Consider the following 9,452-nt stretch of genomic DNA (forward strand, 5'->3'; position numbering starts at 1 on the left):
TTTAGTGGTGTGCCGAAGGAAGATCCAAATGAACATCTACGTACCTTTAATAGGATCTGCACACTATTTAAAATCCGAGAAGTGGAGGATGAACAGATATATCTCATGTTATTTCCTTGGACTTTAAAGGGAGAAGCCAAAGATTGGTTGGAATCGTTACCTGAAGGAGCGATTGATACATGGGACGTTTTAGTTGAAAAATTTCTTAAACAATTCTTTCCGGCATCTAAAGCCGTAAGACTTCAAGCAGAAATTGTTACTTTTACACAGAAGCCAAATGAAACTCTATATGAGGCGTGGACAAGATTTGGAAAGTTATTAAGAGGATGTCCGCAACATGGTTTAGACACCTGTCAAATAGTACAAATATTCTACCAAGGATGCGACATCACTACAAGGAAAGACATAGATATAGCAGCTGGTGGTTCTATTATGAAGAAAACCGAAACTGATGCTTACAAAATTATTGATAACACTGCTTCCCACTCACATGAGTGTCACCAAGAAAAAGATATCGTTAGATCATCTAAAGCAGCTAGAGCCGATTCTAGCCATGACTTAGATTCCATTTCCGCAAAGATAAATGCTGTCGAGAGACGAATGGAAAAGATGACTAAAGATATTCACTCAATACGAATTAGTTGTGAGCAGTGTGGAGGACCACATTTGACAAAAGATTGTCTCAGTATTGAATTAACAATGGAACAAAGAGAGAATATTTCATACATAAACCAAAGGCCTGGAAATAATTATCAGAATAATTATCAACCGCCAAGACCGATTTACAATCAAAACCAGAATTATAACAGAAATATTCCATACAACAACCAACAAGGTCCTAGCAATCAACAAGTATCCAACAATACTTATAATCAGCAAAGACCTAATTTTCAAAACAAACCACCGCAACAAACCGATGATAAAAAGCCGAATTTAGAAGATATGATGACGAAGCTAGTTGAAACTCAAACACAGTTTTTCACATCTCAGAAACAAACTAATGAACAAAATGCTCAAGCATTTAGAAATCAACAAGCTTCTATTCAAAATCTGGAACAAGAAGTAAGTAACCTAGCAAGGTTAATAGGTGAAAGAAAACCGGGAAGTCTACCTAGTGATACAAATGCTAACCCCTGGAATGAAACAGCTAAAGCCATTACCACAAGAAGTGGTACAATACTTAAACCACCTGAAATACCTGTAACTTCTGATGAAGCTATTCCTACTCCACAAGAACCCCAACCTAATCAAGATAAGGAAAAAGAACCGGTAGTTGAAAAGGTTAATGAAGATAACACAGCTAAGGATAAACCTTATGTTAAACCATACCAACCACCACTTCCTTACCCGAGTAAAATGAAGAAAGAGAAACTTGAAGCCGAGCAATCTAAATTCTTGGATATGTTTAAATAGATAAATGTAAATCTTCCTTTCATTGATGTGATTTCAGGAATGCCTAGATATGCTAAATTCTTGAAAGATCTAATCTCAAATAGAAAGAAAATGGAAGAACTCTCAGCTGTTACTATGAATGCTAATTGTTCAGCAGTGCTGTTGAATAAGATACCAGAAAAATTATCTGATCCAGGAAGTTTCACAATTCCATGTTTTCTGGGTAGTCTTAGTTCAATAGAAGCATTAGCAGATTTAGGTGCTAGTATAAATCTAATGCCGTATTCACTATACGCTAAACTAGACCTTGGAGAATTGAAACCAACTAGAATAAGCATACAACTAGCCGATAGATCAATAAAATATCCTAGAGGGATAATGGAGAACATGCTAGTTAAAGTTGGTACTTTAGTATTTCCAGTAGATTTTGTTGTTCTGGACATGGAAGAAGATTCTCAAGTTCCTCTCATATTAGGAAGACCATTCTTAAACACGGCTAAAGCAATGATAGACGTGTTCGGTAAGAAATTGACCCTAAGTATAGAGGATGAGAGTGTTACCTTTTCAGTTGATAGAGCAATGCAACAACCACAATCTGCAGATGATACATGTTATTATATTCAAACTATAGATGCACATGCAGAATTATTAGAAGAATTTCCAGAATTACAAGGAACAGGAGAATGTTCTTTAGGAGAAAGTAATGAACCAATTGATGAAGCTGAAATGTTAGCTACACTTATAGCTAATGGATATGAACCAACAACAGAAGAAATTCAAATGCTAAAAGAAGAAGACAGATATCGATACAAATCATCGATAGAAGAACCTCCGAAATTAGAGTTAAAGCCACTTCCAAACCATTTGGAATACGCTTATTTACATGGTGAATCTGAATTACCTGTAATAATATCGTCTTCTCTTACTGAAAATGAGAAATCACAACTCATTTCTGTGTTGAAAGCTCATAAACCAGCCATTGCATGGAAGATTTATGATATTAAAGGATTAAGTCCTTCGTATTGCACACATAAAATCCTTATGGAAGAAGGTCATAAAACGTATGTGCAACGCCAACGAAGACTAAATCCTAATATGCAAGATGTAGTTAAGAAAGAGATTATTAAATTGCTAGATGCAGGTTTGATATATCCAATTTCTGATAGTCCATGGGTAAGCCCAGTTCAATGCGTGCCTAAGAAGGGTGGCATGACTGTCATTACAAATGAGAAAAATGAGCTTATTCCTACTAGGACTGTAACAGGATAGCGTGTATGTATTGATTATAGAAAATTAAATGACGCCACCAGAAAAGATCACTTTCCCTTACCTTTCATTGATCAAATGTTGGAAAGATTAGCCGAAAATAGTTACTATTGTTTTCTAGATGGATTTTCCGGATATTTTCAAATTCCAATAGCACCCGAGGACCAAGAGAAAACCACATTCACGTGCCCTTATGGTACTTTTGCTTACAAACGCATGCCATTTGGACTTTGCAACGCCCCTGCAACCTTTCAAAGGTGTATGATGGCGATTTTTCACGACATGATAGAAGAATGCATGGAAGTTTTCATGGATGACTTTTCAGTCTTCGGTGATACATTTGAAACATGTCTAGTTAATCTGGAACGAATGCTTATTAGATGCGAACAATCAAATCTAGTACTTAATTGGGAGAAATGTCATTTCATGGTTAAAGAAGGCATCGTTCTTGGTTATAAAATTTCAAAAGAAGGAATTGAAGTGGATAGAGCTAAAGTAGATGTAATTGCTAAACTTCCACATCCCACCAATGTTAGAGGAGCTAGGAGTTTTCTAGGGCATGCCGATTTTTACCGACGTTTCATAAAAGATTTTTCTAAAATTGCCACTCCTATGAATAAACTCCTAGAAAAGGATGCTCCATTCATCTTTTCAGATGAGTGTATCAAATCTTTTAATATTCTTAAAGAGAAACTCACTAATGCGCCGATCATGATAACACCAAATTGGAATCTACCATTTGAACTAATGTGCGATGCAAGTGATTTTGCAATGGGAGCCGTTTTAGGACAAAGGATTGAAAAACGATTTCAACCTATATATTATGCTAGTAAGACGTTACAAGGAGCACAAACGAACTATACAACTACTGAAAAAGAACTCCTTGCTATTGTCTTTGCTTTTGACAAATTTCGATCATATCTCGTTCTAGCAAAAACGGTGGTCTATACCGACCATTCTGCTCTTAGATACCTATTTTCAAAACAAGATGCTAAACCAAGATTAATCCGTTGGATCTTACTCTTACAAGAGTTTGATATTGAAATCCGAGATAAAAGAGGAGCAGAAAATCTCGCCGCTGATCATCTTTCTCGTCTTGAAAATCCCGAATTAGAAGTTCTAAATGAATCGGCCATACAAGACAACTTTCCTGATCAATATCTATTGAAGATAGATTATAATCAAATCCCATGGTTTGCAGACTATGCAAACTATTTAGTATGTAGATTCCTTGAAAAAGGATTATCGTACCAAAGACGAAAGAAATTCTTCAGTGATATAAAACACTATTTCTGGGAAGATCCACATCTGTTTAAAAGTTATCCCGATGGAATAATACGCCGATGTGTATTTGGAGATGAAGCTAGTAAAATATTAAACCATTGTCACACAGGACCAACAGGAGGGCATTATGGGCCTCAACTAACAGCAAGAAAAGTTTATGATGCTGGATTCTATTGGCCTACAATTTACAAAGACGCACACCTTCTTTGCAAATCCTGTGATGCTTGTCAAAGGGCCAGAAAAATAATTCAACGTGATGAAATGCCACAAAATGTCATCCAAGTATGTGAAGTATTTGACATTTGGGGTATTGACTTTATGGGTCCATTTCCAAAATCTCATAATAATCTCTATATTCTCGTAGCCATTGATTATGTATCTAAATGGGTGGAAGCACAAGCTCTCCCAACTAACGATGCACGAGTTGTAGTCAATTTTTTAAAACGTCTTTTTGCAAGGTTTGGAACACCGAAAGCTTTAATAAGTGATCGGGGTACTCATTTCTGTAATAATCAACTTGAGAAAGTTCTTAAAAGATATGGAGTAACTCATAAAATCTCCACCGCATATCATCCACAAACAAGTGGACAAGTTGAAAATATCAACCGAGCTTTAAAACGTATTCTAGAGAAAACCGTAGGATCAAATCCGAAGGAATGGTCCATTAAATTGGAGGATGCACTCTGGGCTTTTAGAACAGCCTACAAAACTCCAATTGGAACCACACCTTTTAGACTTGTTTATGGAAAAGCATGTCATCTTCCAGTAGAAATTGAACACAAAGCATTTTGGGCTTTGAAGACATGTAATCTTGATTTACATGAAGCTGGACGTCTACGGTTAAGTCAACTAAACGAATTAGAAGAATTAAGACATGAAGCATACGAAAATTCGTTAATCTATAAAGAAAGAACGAAGAAATGGCATGATAAAAGAATCAGAAGTTCAAAAGAATTTAAAGAAGGAGACAGAGTTCTTCTTTTCAATTCACGATTCAAGCTATTTCCTGGAAAATTGAAATCAAGATGGTCTGGACCATTCATAGTCAAAAGAGTTTTCCCATACGGAACAGTAGAATTGATAAATTCAAATGGGATTGAATTTAAAGTTAATGGTCACAGAGTTAAACATTACATACATGGTCCGATGGAAGTTGACAATGAAGTTAATCATAATTTCACCACCCAAGAAAACCTTCAAAATGAAAACATAAATATGTTATCAACAACATATGAAAAATCAAAATTGGAATATAGGGAGGATTCAAATTTGAGTGATGAAGAAGAATTCCTATACAAACCTCCCATTCCAAGAAACGAAGAAAAATGTGAACAAGAAATTCAAATAGAAATGAAAGAATCAAGGAAAGAACACCCGAAAAAAGTTTACAAACCAACTCGACTTACTAAAGCAGGAGACCCGGGTGAATTTATCATTTCTTGCTTACTTAATGATGGTGCTGTATATAATGGACTCGCAGATTTAGGAGCAAGTGCAAATATTATGCCTCTTTCCTTATACAAAAGATTAGGCATGGGTAATTAAAACCAACCAAAATAGGTGTTCAATCATTTGACAAAACCATTAAACACCCGGTTGGAATAGCAAATAATTTACTTGTTAACGTGGGAAGTTTGACCTTTGTTGCAAACTTCATAGTGATTAATATGGAGGAAAACCTTGATATTCCACTAATTCTAGGTCGCCCATTTTTAGCAACCACCGAGGCATTCATTGATGTAAGAGAAGGTAGAATGACACTTAGGGATGGTGATACATCGATCACCTTTATGAACCGAAAGTTTAGATCTCCACAAACCAAAACTGTTAGACCAATAAAAACGCATAAGGGTGGGGAAGATGAAGAAACACTTAATGATGATCCAATCACAAAGAATGCCGTTGATGATACAAAATTAGATGAACCCATTTTTAACAGGTCAACGAAGAAACTTTATAAACGGATTCACGATGCTAAGATTAAAGGAAACTTTAAGCTATATAACCGACTAATATCCAATTTATCGTCAAAAGAAAAGGCAGTGTTAGTTGAATTTGTGAAAGTTACGGAGGAAATCAACAAATGGATTGAAGTAAAAGTCAAAGATATACAAGTTGTTGATGATTCAATTGAAAATAATGTTAATCACAATTTCAACTAAGTATAGGGGGTTTATGTATTTCTGTTAGAGTTAGATTGTCTGTTTTCGTGTAGTTCTCTAAAATGGAACCCGAATGGTCTTTCCCTAGCAGACCCTAAAGAACTAGTCTTCTTCCCCCCATTCTGAATTTTTATTTTTTAGGTTTTTATGAAATGAAGACTGCCTGTGAACTAAACCATGGTCTAATGCTACACGCTTTGATCACTAAACGTAATAATGACACACTTCCGAGTGAAATAGTATCAGTAATCAAAGAAAGAATGGACGGAGTAAGAAAAGAATCCAGATGCGAAGATAATAAGTTACAATTTGGTAAAGGAAAATCAAAATCCGCAGCGAAAAGAAGAGCACGACACCTAGAACGATGTCACAAATGCGGAAAATGGTCACATGGAGGTAAATGTTCAAATAATCAAACCTATTCAAATACCGAATTTGTTACTTTATGCAGAGACGGACCGTTCATATGTTTAGAAGAAAAGACACTGAATGCTCGAGGTTACGCCTATGTAGCCATGGAAAACCAATTAAACCGACTATCTTATGAATGGGATAGATCATATAACTAAGAATACTATCTCACAGGTAAGTCTGTACAATTTTTATTTTTTATTTTTATTTTTAACCTTTTGATAATAAACGCTAATTTGTTCACTATAAAGTATTAAATTGGTATTGAATAAAATTAGGTTTGGCGACCGAAATTATTGATATCATTCAAAAATTTATTACATCACTGCGAAATTTAACGTTTAGGTCTTGGAACCGAAATTACTTTACCGAAAAGAGGGGCGCATATTTTTGATAATATTTGATTAATTAAAGTGGGATAAAAAGCCAAAAAGATTTTTAATTTTATTTTTACCATGTTTTTAAAATTAATATATAAATCTTAAATTAATATTGTAAACTTTGTAAAAACAATATTTTTAAAATTGTAAATATTTGAAATTTTTAAATTAAGTTTGGTGTGAATTTTTAATTTTTAAAATATGAATTTTTAATTTTATGCATTTCAAATTTTAAGTATGGTGTGAAGAATTGTTGTGTAGTATAGAATTAAATGATTGGGTAGCTAGTTTAACCGATCGATCTTTTATTAGATTTTTGTTAGGAGGTTCGATGCGCCACATGTCTTTACTAGACATGGCTCAGGCTTTACGTATATATACGCCTGAGGAGTTAGCATCTGCCGATTGTAGAGGATTGATACTAAATGGTAGAAAGATAGATGAAAATTTTGATACACACGGTGTATGGAGTCAAATGACAAGCCATCACCGATTCAAAGGGGGAAATTACTCTTATTTGGATATAGATAGAGCTGAATTAAGAGTGATTCATAGGTTTTTAGCTAATTCGATTACACAAAGAGGTAAGAACAAGAAAAAGGTAAATGAACAGGATTTGTTTTACCATATGTGTATTCGAGACCCACAAAGCGCTGTAAGTATACCTTATTATGTGGGTTATTATTTATCAGCTATGGTTAGGGGGATGAGACTGCATAGCATAATAGGAGGTGGTATTTTTATTACTTTGATTACTGAATATCTCGGTGTGGATATAAGTCGGGGGGATTATTAGTCGAAGAACCAGAACCCCGCGATACTATAGGTTTAAATGTATACCATGGTGCGAAAGTTTTGAAGAGGCGAAATAACGCCGCAGTACAATACCATGGTAGACATCCACAGGTTGAGAGAAACCAACAGCAAGGTAATGTAGGAGGGGGAAATGAAATGCAAGAAATGCAAAGGTTTATAGCTTCACAGGAGTACGAAAATGCTAGACAGAGAGCATTTGAAGATTGGCAAGTTCATCAAAACCAAATCATAGCTCATTGCCAACATATAGGTAGAAACTATATTCCTACGCCAAAACCCATATTCCCTCCCTGGTCTATAGAGATGCAACCACCGTATCCTACGTATAACCCTGCCGAAGCATTCTATAGCACCTATGGTTATGCTTGGAACCCCTATTGGTATCAGTATCATCCCTAGTCTACTTAGTTTTATTTATTTTGTAATTTGTAATGTTGATACGTTTAATACTTATGTTAATATTGTAATAGTTTTTATAATTTTCTAACTTTTATTCTTAGATTTTAATAATTTTTGAATGTGGGGTAATATACCAAACTTCAAAAATATGTATATATGTTTACAGTTTATCTTATGTACACAACAGGGTAAAACAACGCATTTTCAAAGACTGGCATTAAGTTCAGCAAAAGCAACTAATTTTGACGACAAGATGCAAAATATATGTGAAATAACAACAAGACGGAATGAACAAATGATATGCACCATTTATCATTCAGTAAACAAACGCCAATATATTTGGAAACTTTGGTAAAAATTTAATCATTTTCACACAAATCACCCTCAATAATTTAAATTGTTACTGATTTCTTGCAAATGAGGGCATTGCAAGATCTTAAGTGTGGGAAGGGGTTAAATTCTTTCGAATTTTAAAATTTTTATCTTAAACACTGGGTTACCATTAAAAATACTAGTAAAGCAGTAGTTGTATTAGAATCTAGTGCTCTCTGATAATAAAGAACTGCCCTAGTCTTATATACTGACTACCCAATTCTAGTAAAATTTTTCAAAATTTTCAATTAAATGAACTCAAAATCATGTTTATACATATTTATGAACGATAAAACTAGGTGTTAACAACGAAATTATTGTTACCTCAAAAAGGACATAAATTGAGAAACAAACCAAAATGTTAAAATTCATTTAAAATGGAATAGAGGACAATAAAAAGGGAAATAAAAGCCAAGTGTGGGAAAATTCTCTAAGTTATTCAAAACATATATCACATATTTTTGTACAAATAACTGAAAATACTTTTGCTTTGGACTAAACTAAAAAGTTTTACCTGATTTACGGTAAGAAAGATGGATCTACACGATGAATCAATTCCATCATTAAAAGGAAGTAAAGTCTTCCGAAAAAGTAACGCGCTTCTTGATTTAGGTCATGAAGTTGTCGTCCAGACCAGCTGTAGGTTGATGAAAAATCTAGAAAAGTCATCACTAAAATCAGCAGGAAATCCACGGACCTCAGCATTAAACAGGGTCGCCAAGTGGTCAGATTTATCCTAACCATGAGAAGGATTTATCTCGTAAAATGGGGGGGCACCATGCAAATTAGCTGGATAAGACTAATGAATCAGATCCCCAGAAAGGATAATCTCCTTAAAAGATTAAAAATCAGCTTTTAAGACTGATATTACTCAATCCTTGAGATTGACCTTAAAGATTGAGAATTACAAACTCATGGAATTCAATGATATCGAAACTCGAGCTTGAACGAGAAAATATTTTGATAAAAT

General features: G+C 34.5%; 1 non-coding gene across 1 annotated transcript; it reads right to left on the reverse strand.

Annotated features, from left to right (window-relative positions):
* Nucleotides 1–237: 237 nt before the first annotated feature.
* LOC139860768 (small nucleolar RNA R71) lies at nt 238–344 on the reverse strand. The gene has a single exon (XR_011763390.1). It is a non-coding gene; the product is annotated as a small nucleolar RNA R71 (small nucleolar RNA).
* Between the last annotated feature and the right edge of the window lie 9,108 nt (nt 345–9,452).

Source organism: Rutidosis leptorrhynchoides, chromosome 7, assembly GCF_046630445.1.
Source record: "Rutidosis leptorrhynchoides isolate AG116_Rl617_1_P2 chromosome 7, CSIRO_AGI_Rlap_v1, whole genome shotgun sequence".
Classification (NCBI taxonomy): Eukaryota; Viridiplantae; Streptophyta; class Magnoliopsida; order Asterales; family Asteraceae; genus Rutidosis; species Rutidosis leptorrhynchoides.